At 35.2% G+C, this 9,406-nt stretch overlaps 2 long non-coding RNA genes across 2 annotated transcripts; both read left to right on the top strand.

Annotated features, from left to right (window-relative positions):
- The first annotated feature begins 6,432 nt into the window (after positions 1-6,432).
- LOC116174119 lies at positions 6,433-6,810 on the top strand. The gene is made up of 2 exons (XR_004146036.1): positions 6,433-6,536; positions 6,596-6,810. It is a non-coding gene; the product is annotated as an uncharacterized LOC116174119 (long non-coding RNA).
- Positions 6,811-7,374: 564 nt separating this feature from the next.
- Positions 7,375-7,707, top strand: LOC116174118. The gene is made up of 2 exons (XR_004146035.1): positions 7,375-7,485; positions 7,540-7,707. It is a non-coding gene; the product is annotated as an uncharacterized LOC116174118 (long non-coding RNA).
- Positions 7,708-9,406: the final 1,699 nt, after the last annotated feature.

The following is a 9,406-nucleotide window of genomic DNA, read 5'->3' as shown; positions in this document are numbered from 1 at the left end:
TTTAAATCCCGCCAACTACAAATCCAGTGGCGTAGCAGTTGCGTCTTTCGCCTTAATGAAATGTACTAAGTTTATAGCGGGAACGGTTCAATTCAAAACTGATATGTAACATCACAGTACCTACCGTAATGGTACGGTGTAGTTATAGTACCACGCAATTATGGAACATAAGTTATTGTATAATTTTTTTTTTTTTTTTAAAGTTGAACAGGAAAATCCCGAATACACTACTTAATCATATGGATGGTAGCAGGATTGTTTCAAATTTACATTTGATTTCGTTAAATTATTGTTATTACCATCCTGATTTTTCTTTCGCTGTTTCATTTCCGTAATACGAAGCACATACATATATAAATACACAAAATACGTAAAATATTAATGGTATATTCAGAAACTTATTGAGGATCTATATTTAATTACTAGCAATTATAGACAACTTTCGAAAGCAAATCGATGAGTACATTGAGGTTAAGTATCGAAAATTTATTAAATGAAACACCGACGTTGTAAAAGTTGAAAGAGAAGAGCACTTAGTTGGTCGATAATGAACTTAAATTACTTTACCTTTAAAAGACTTTTATAAAAATCTGAATAAATTGGATTAACTTTACCGTGCGTACACATCAGAGCTTAATAAATCAATATGGATATACATAAATTGCCTAGATCGGCCGATACGGTATGAAGTTTATTCCGCGTTTCGCCGATTTTGTTTCAATATCTTGCGGCATTTTTGTCTAAGAAACAAATATACGAAATAATTTCTAATTAAACATTCTATTCTATGTCAGTTTTCGATTTTTTGGGAAGAATACACTGCATTACATTTAATTTACCGAATAAGTTGCCAGGCCTAAGCATGACAGTAGAAGTTATTAATAAGTTATTAACGAATTGTGGAATAGGTTAGACTCCATTCTCCGTTATTTAATTTTACTACTATACTATGAGCCACGTATACATGTATGAGTCATTTTTAAAATCGAGTGGTTTAATATTTAGGCGACGTCAGTCGACTGTTAATCGGCATTTCTTTATAATCCGCACGGATAGATGTCTTCATCTCTACCTATTTTAATTGTCAATTTTTGACTGGCGAAGAGCTAACGCAAGATATACGTTTTAGACCGGCAATATGATTTGTACAGCTGACTTAAGTTGCGAATTGTCATTCTTTTCTAACACCTTGAAATGTGTGTACGACTGTAAGAGACACAGTAAACAGTAGGGTTATTACTACGATATAGATCGATGAGTCATACCCAACTATAGCTGGCACAGACTATATTATGTCTGTCTTATTCCATTTGTTACATCGGCTAAGGTCACTTGTTTCTTCAAAAAAATATACTGGTCGAGTTCAGATTTTTTTGTTTGTGGGTACTTTTATAAAATCTTGATAATTTTTAACATACCTTAAAATATAAATGAAATCAACATTACCGACGTCATTAATGGAAGGTGATGCCTACTATGTGCTAAGGCAACAGATTTGTAAAATAGCAACTATTTCATTACAGCACCTTCATTCCGTAATCTAAAGTAATACACCTCGCGGGATTAATAAATTAAAGTCACGGCAGCAATAGTAGTGGGAATAGGAAGAATCTATATCGATCAAAACTTCTCACGATGAGATCTAACATTACAGTACTGGCAACCCTTGTGGTTATGTTCAGTGTTTTCAGTATGGGTAATGCTGCCTCCAGTAAGTAGTGAATGTGCCAAATTCAATTTTCATGTTGTCAAAATTTTTTCCCCTACAGCGTGCTTCTTAAAATTTCAACTTTGTCCATCAAGCGTAGTCTGATGCGTACTCGCGTGCCACGTAACACCTGGAAAGTATCCATTCTGTAGCAACAGTACCCATCCATGCGTTTGTAGACAACCATGATCAACTACTACTCAATTAAATATTCATCTATGTTGTATAATATAGTTGTAAAAAATAAAATGTGCCCTCTTATTTTAGCAATATTGTAGTAATTACTGTCTTTCTAATAAAACCCTTATTAGTCGCTCAAGAGTAACGTATGTAGAATTTATATTTTCAAAAACCACGCTAAAAAATGATTGTATAAGCCCAGAGGAGTCATTCTCAAAGTTTGATATAATTTTACAATGCAATTTGTCAGTGGCGACCTCTATTGGTTCTCATGAATAATATGCCGTCCAGAAATTGTTCCACTTACAAGAAACACTTTCGTAATTATGAACCGATTTCGACCAAACTTTTTAAGGGTTGGAGTAACTAAATAAATATCGTGGTCAAGTTTGTGAATCAGCCAATTCCGCCATATTGGAGCAAAATGACTGGAAAGAAATCTACCTACACCTGATCATCGGCCGAGCCAAAAGGGATTTTTAGTTATGTCCTCGTATTTAAAGGATCTCCTCTCTTCCACCTAAAATTTCCTTCCTTAAGCACAAATAAATGACAATAAAAAATTACAAGGCGATTAAATTAAACAAAACAACGAACTTAAAATTAAAATAAAAAGAACTATCTCCTTGTTTAATTCAACGACCAAATCTACACTAAAAATTTTACACGTACACCCGTTATTATCACAGGTGCCGAGCCCAAACGAAACGTCTGCATGACGTTGTTTACGCAACAATTTGTTCAATTAAAACCCATTTTCAGAATTATTACGTATAATCAATATACGAGGTAGATATTCAACAAAGAAATAAAAAAATTCTGTACCTTGATACTAAAGTGTTGTCTCGTAAATAAACCTCCTTAATTGTGGGCATCTAAAGAACCATGGGTGCGGAATTAGTAGGTATATTGTTGAATGAGGCCGAGAAGTGAGTTTTCGCTGACAAGTTGAAAGTTTTAAGTACGAGGCGCTTTTAGGCGCCAAATACGGAAATTTAATTTTTCACTCAACGGTTATATCAAAATGAAGAGCATTAAAGTAACTTTTTTGCCACTAGAAAATAGGTTCACAGATATTTTAAGGGTTGAAATATTCTGAAACAATGTTCCAAAGCCTCTAACAACCATTACTCAACTCATCTGAACAAAATTTTACTCACCTTAAGCTTTAATAATGTAGTTTTATTGGTTTTGGTTTTCACCTCTCCAAAATAAAGAGCGCCCATCGGCATAATATATACAAGTATTTTGAAGTGGAGGGTAAGTTGAACCTAATCCCAAATTTTGCCTAAGTATTTTAAGTTAAGTATTTTAACTTAAGAATTTGCAAAAAAAAAGTATGTATCCGAAGTATTTAGCACAGGGCCTATCCATCATTTTATATGGTAACGTTCAACAAATTAGAGATGTCTCGACTTTCCGGCGCCTCATTATCCATTTAGTTTCTACTTGCAGTTAGTAGGTAGTGTTAGTGAAGAGTCAATATTTTCCTACTTTTTTATCGCATTTTTGTAAATTTAGTTGTAAAAAGGTAGGTTTTAATCCCACTTCGACCGGCTGGTTGGCTGGCTGGCAGCAAATGCGGACCCGTACAAAAACGCTTGTGGAAAGAGAAGTGTACATTTGTGCAATTGTACGTGTACCTACCGGGGCCATGTAATAAACAACTTAAGGGACGGGGCTTCAAGATCTGGGGTCAGCGACATCTGGGCGCCATCACCGAGTCTTATACTAACGTGGTGATTTTTCAGTGTTTTTCTATCTTCTTCTATAGTTTGGGTCCGATTGTTTTCAAATTGGTGTCGTCGATCTTGTAAACGCGCCGAACTCCTGCGCGACCTGCGACGACCCATTGTTTTTTTTCGGAGAGGCGAAATAAACCACCTTTTGCAAGGCGCGCGTCTTTGAGGGGTAATCGGCTTCGGCTTCGGCTTCCTAATATTTTCAATTTTCTTCCAAAGATCATCGCCTTTCTTCAAGTAACGCTCCCTCTAGTGACAATAATTGCGTCAACGGTCGACAAAGACAGATCACCAATCACACACACGCACGCCATGTTTAACAACCTGAAATTAATCTACGGCAACACTGACTACAAAGGGTCCGTCAACTTCCCCCCCCCCCCCCCCACTAAAGAAAAACGTATTATCGATGGCGCGTGTGAACGCATATTATCAAATCTTTAAGTGGTGGGAGGGGGGCAGGTTAACACTCCTGACTGCAAGTGGAAAGTTGCAAAAACTGCAAAATTCTTGCTTACGATTTGTTCATCCCATTCCTTTCGGTCATCATATAACACACATCTATACAAAATTAGGCGAACTCAAAACACGGGAAAGAGTCTTCCAACTTATGGCTACCTTCCTATGGAAGTTGATAAAGTATAACAGTCCCAGGTATTTAACTGAATGTATAGTAAAACGTAGCGATCTACACAGCATCAACATCAGAAAGTTAAAATATCACATTCCTAAACATAGGACTTTTAAATATAAGGGATGCTTTGTCTATGTGGCTCCCCATACGCTTAATTTAACTTTTGAATTTATAAATTTAAGTTACCCTAACTTCAAATCTAATGTCAATGAGTCTTTAATACTAGGAAACATTAAAGTTTACCTTGCACTTAAAGTCATATTATTACACTTATTATTTTATTATCTTTTTTTGTCTCTCTTTTTTGTTTTGTTATTTACTAAATACAATCATAATGTAAGTTATATTATAGCTAAGCTGTGCCATTATACCTACTTAATTTACTTTGGCAGAATGGAAGATCGACCACGTCGAATTCTTGCCTTTTGTGTCTTTGTGTTACATTTACGCAATAAATAAATATATTATATTAGTATTATTATTATTATATATTATATTATATTAGATACGAACTAAACGGACTACGGACAATGAGGTACCGGAAAAGAGTTATTGAGCCAAATTTAAAAAAAGGTAGATTTTACACCATTTAGGGTGTGGTTTTGGAATGACGGGCTCAATGAATCGGCGCTGGGGTTTCAGACGGTATTTAATACCTTAAAACAAAGTACCTCGCCAAATTTTATCTTGTCTCCAATTTGTTGAACGTCATTCTGTGTGGTCCCTGTGCTAATTAGACAATGTTTTCTCAACAAAACTGTTTTGATGGCTACTTCCCCCAATGTTCTCGGAGGTAGCAGCTTTATTGCTCACTAAATTTGAAACCTGAGCGGTACATGCATTACAAATGATGCATTTTAGTCTTTGGCGACATATTTTACTGTTATGTCCTAATTTTAGGCAAGAAAAGCATGCCCTTTTATTGTTTAAAATATGTTTCTCCACCAGTAACATTTTCCGAGCTAGAGAGCTGAGATGATTATTGTTGTCAAGCTCTTAAAAAAAGATTCGACTAAAGGGTATAAGATAGCAGAACATGCATCAGTTGTCACTCCAGGAGTATTTAATGGCCTTAATTGGGTTTCAATACGATCATATTATATATAAATTAAAGAGGCCCATTTTTTGATTAGGAGACAATACCATACCTTATTTATAAAATAGTAGTTCCCGTACTTAGACTTCAACTAATAGGTCTTTCCTCCCAAAACGTTCCTTTAGACTTTCGATAGCTTCAGTATAATTGTCACGTCTGGGAGGATGACTATTTAATAATCACTAGCACGAGTCCTGAAGACATTACCTCAATCAAATATTAAAATTTAACTTCACGCGCTGTGTACCGCTGAATGTGGGTAGTCGTACATGCCAAAAAGATACACAAATCGTTTAAAAATCAATAATCTTATTGCGGTGAGATTTTACACAAAGCCCGGGTCCTGTCACAGTCACCAAATATTGAAAATCGATTTTCGGTAGTTCTAGGCCTCTCCTTCACTTAATCACGATATTAATTGGAATTGGATTTTATTATTCAGAATATGATTGACTTCTTTGGTTCACTTGATAATTATATAATACAAAATAAGGAACCATTTACAACATTTACATAGACTCTTAAGTTTATGCAAAGTAAAACGTTAGCTTACTACGTACAATAACAAACTCAACTAAAATCAATATACTTACTTAATTTGAAACAAATCAAAACGAAGACAAATGATATTTAACATTTTTTAACATACCTCAATCAACATTATCGACGTCATTAATGGAAGATTATTAGCTCTCATACTATTTATTAATTATTTTTCCTTTCCTTATTTGCACCAATAAAACATTTCTTTGAATCTATTTCAATGATGTTTATCTAAGGATAAGAAAATATAATCTATCCATGGTTTACATACGTCCATCGACACAGTAAGCACATCATATTCAGGATGGTTTGCTTTTTATATGGCCGATGACATTTCTAGGTTACATTGCACGGAAGCATGGTCCAAAATGTATTGACCTACTCTCATTTAATATTATTTGGTAAATAAATTTCAAGATAGCAATTACTTAATTACACCTTAATCCCGTAATCTACCTCCTCTCGAGATTAACTGGGCCCTTGAAAATGTTTACATAAAAGTCACGGCATAAGTATTTAAAGTGGTGCGAAACTGGAAATATCCATAACTTCTCACGATGGTATCTTACATTACAGTCTTGGCAACCCTCGTGGTTATGTTCAGTGTTTGCAGTATAGGCAATGCGTTCTTCTGTAAGTAGTAAATGTGCCAAATGCAATTTTCATGTTGTCAAAATTTGTTTCCTCCACAGTCTGCACCTTTAAGACTTGTCCATACGTACCGTGTTGCACAATGACGTGCCTGTTCTCAGGACGTGGACCGTATGCATACTGTAACAGTACTAATGCGTGCATTTGTGGACAACCACCAACTACTACCTAGTGAAATATTTCATCTGTGCTGTTTGTAACCTTAGTATAGTATATTGCAGTTGAAGAATTAATAAACTTTGAAGTAGTATATTAATTCCCTAAGTGGTATTACCGTTAGTCTACCGATTCCGAAAGTAGTAAAGTGGAAACGAGACCAATTTCAGAAAAATCTTGGATTCCATGGTTCCCCATAGTTCGATATGCAGCAGGAAAGAACAGCAAACTATGGGTCCTTCAATCAAATACTCAAACGTTTTTAAGGTGTCCATAGCAAAATTTCCTCCGACTTCATTTTCTTCACAGTTCAATTGACAAAAGTAACTGCACTGAAATGTTGAAGAAAATTGAGGCGTGTAATTTAAGGTTAATACTTTTCGAAATAAACCAAGGTTTTAAAATGTGTCGTTTTTGAACTATGTCCCCACAATTCCCAAAATTGCAAGATTAACAGAACAATGGTTTATAAACTTCTTCCAAAAGAAGGCACACAAAAAAGATTTCATCCCAGGTAAAAGTAAAAAACCTACATTATCGTTTCTTCATTACATAGTAGTTCCATGTAATAAACCTTCGTGTGCTTTTAGCACGTCATTCCGGTATTTTATGTGGCGTTTAAAACTTTACACCATGTTCACGACATTTCGATTATAGTATAAATACGAGCGATAGAATTATGTGTTGTAATTACAAAGTTGGACGATGTTAAGCTATATGGCAGCCGTTTTAGTCGCCGGGGCAGTATTTAGTCTTTGCAGTTTGACAAATGCATGTAAGTTTCCAATATGAGCTAAGTGCATATTCTGAAATGGTCATTTCTGTTTAGTTTGTGTGGTTAATATGTGCCCCTACGTATTTTGCTGTGTAGTCTCGTGTGTCATCAATGGCCATGGACCCGTTGCATACTGCGCCAGCAATAACACCTGCATTTGCGGTAAACCGTAGGGAATTGTAATGGTGGTTATTTATTCAAATATATGTTCCTGGCAAGTTTTGGATGTTTATTATTTGAAGTAGGTAACTTTGTGGTTACTGCCACCTTTTCTTTCAGATGTCACATTAATTAATCACATTGAACATTGAAACGGAGACAACCTATACACAGCCTATGAAATCGGCGTTAGAGTATTAAGGGTAAGTATAGCTCTGCAGCGACTACAATCTACATTGTGCAAAAATTTGAGGTTGGAATTTTTATGCATGGCCAGAGCAACCCCCTTCACTCCCACGGAGTGAGTGGAGATAATTTATCCCCACACAAGGCAAAGGTGATTACTCCACACCTAAATCATATCGTCCGATCAGTTTGATGTCTTTTTATCCTTAAGACACTTGAAAGATTGTACAATAGATAAATAAGGAATACGGCTTCCGCTGCACCCTAACAAACACCCATACTCCCCAGTGTTCTATCCTTCCCAAAATTAAAATCACCGTTTTATTCTGACCGCGTTGTTCGAAAACGAAGCAAGTTAGAACATACGATTAAATGAAAAAAATTTCTTACTTTTGTGTGATAAATACGCCCTTAAAATCATTGCACTCAATTTTGAATCACCCTGTATAATAACCGTTCAAAAACTCTGGAAAACTTACAACTCTATTTTAAGTGACCTTTTTATTATTGACACGCGTTGACATCCTCCCCGAGAAACACTTTTCTTCCAGAAAATGTTTAAAGCGAAGTATATTATACAGGGTGAGTTTTTCCGATGTTTAGTATGGGGAACTCGTAAACCGTAAGAGATACAAAGTCGCTTAAAAGGGCAAAGAATTGAACCATATCAACTTTCTTATTTCTTATGGACGCCATATTGGATTTAGATTGGATAATTCCATGGCCGCGTCGATGGTTTCAATCATAATCAGCTATGGAATTATATTGTCATAAGAAATACATTTTAAACTTCGAGGCAAAAATGCGAGATTATTGTTTCCCAAATGAAATGCTAAGTGTTTAGTATCGCTGATTTTACAATTTTTTTTCTCTATCGAGTTACATAAAAATTCAATATGGCGTCCATAACAAATAAATCTGATGTACTTGAAACTTACAAGTGATAAAAATTTTCTTAAGCACCGTCATAAGGCTGAGAAAAAATTACTAAGGGTTTGTTAACACTATTTTTGACATGTTTTAAAATAAATGCTTATTTTTACAATTAGTAATGTAAAATTTTGTCAACTTAATAACGTACCAAATTAGCCGAGTCACCGACAAATCAAGTATCTAGTTATATTGTGTGTATCATAGCAGTTTATTTAAATGTAACCAAAAACAATGATTTTGGGCGGGTTCCAATGGGCGTTTGCTGGAAATGTTAACCATTCAATGGGTTTTTATAACAATGCTTAGAATTAGATAAGATTTAACTTTCTGTGATTCCGTGCCGAGTGTACGATCTGTATTATATACATTTGTGTTTTGTTGAATGCGCTTTAGGCTGTACATATACCCATTAGTTATATTATATTATATTATATTCGGCTATTTTAAATTTTGTATTGCGCACCAGGCTACATACGCAGTTGCAACAGTTAAAATCTCTGCTACTCGGTATATTTGTGTCGCGGTAATAGAAGGAGTAAGGGGGGTAATTTTATGTTCGTAGGTATGTTTTATTCAAGGGCTGTGGGGGGGAGGGGATTACGACCTAGTCATAGTTATGTTAGAATTGTTGGTATAATTGTTT

This window comes from Photinus pyralis, unplaced genomic scaffold (genome assembly GCF_008802855.1).
Source record: "Photinus pyralis isolate 1611_PpyrPB1 unplaced genomic scaffold, Ppyr1.3 Ppyr1.4_LG6, whole genome shotgun sequence".
Taxonomy (NCBI): Eukaryota; Metazoa; Arthropoda; class Insecta; order Coleoptera; family Lampyridae; genus Photinus; species Photinus pyralis.
The sequence above is the reverse complement of the archived record's forward strand: the minus strand, read 5'-3'. Positions and strand labels throughout refer to the sequence as shown.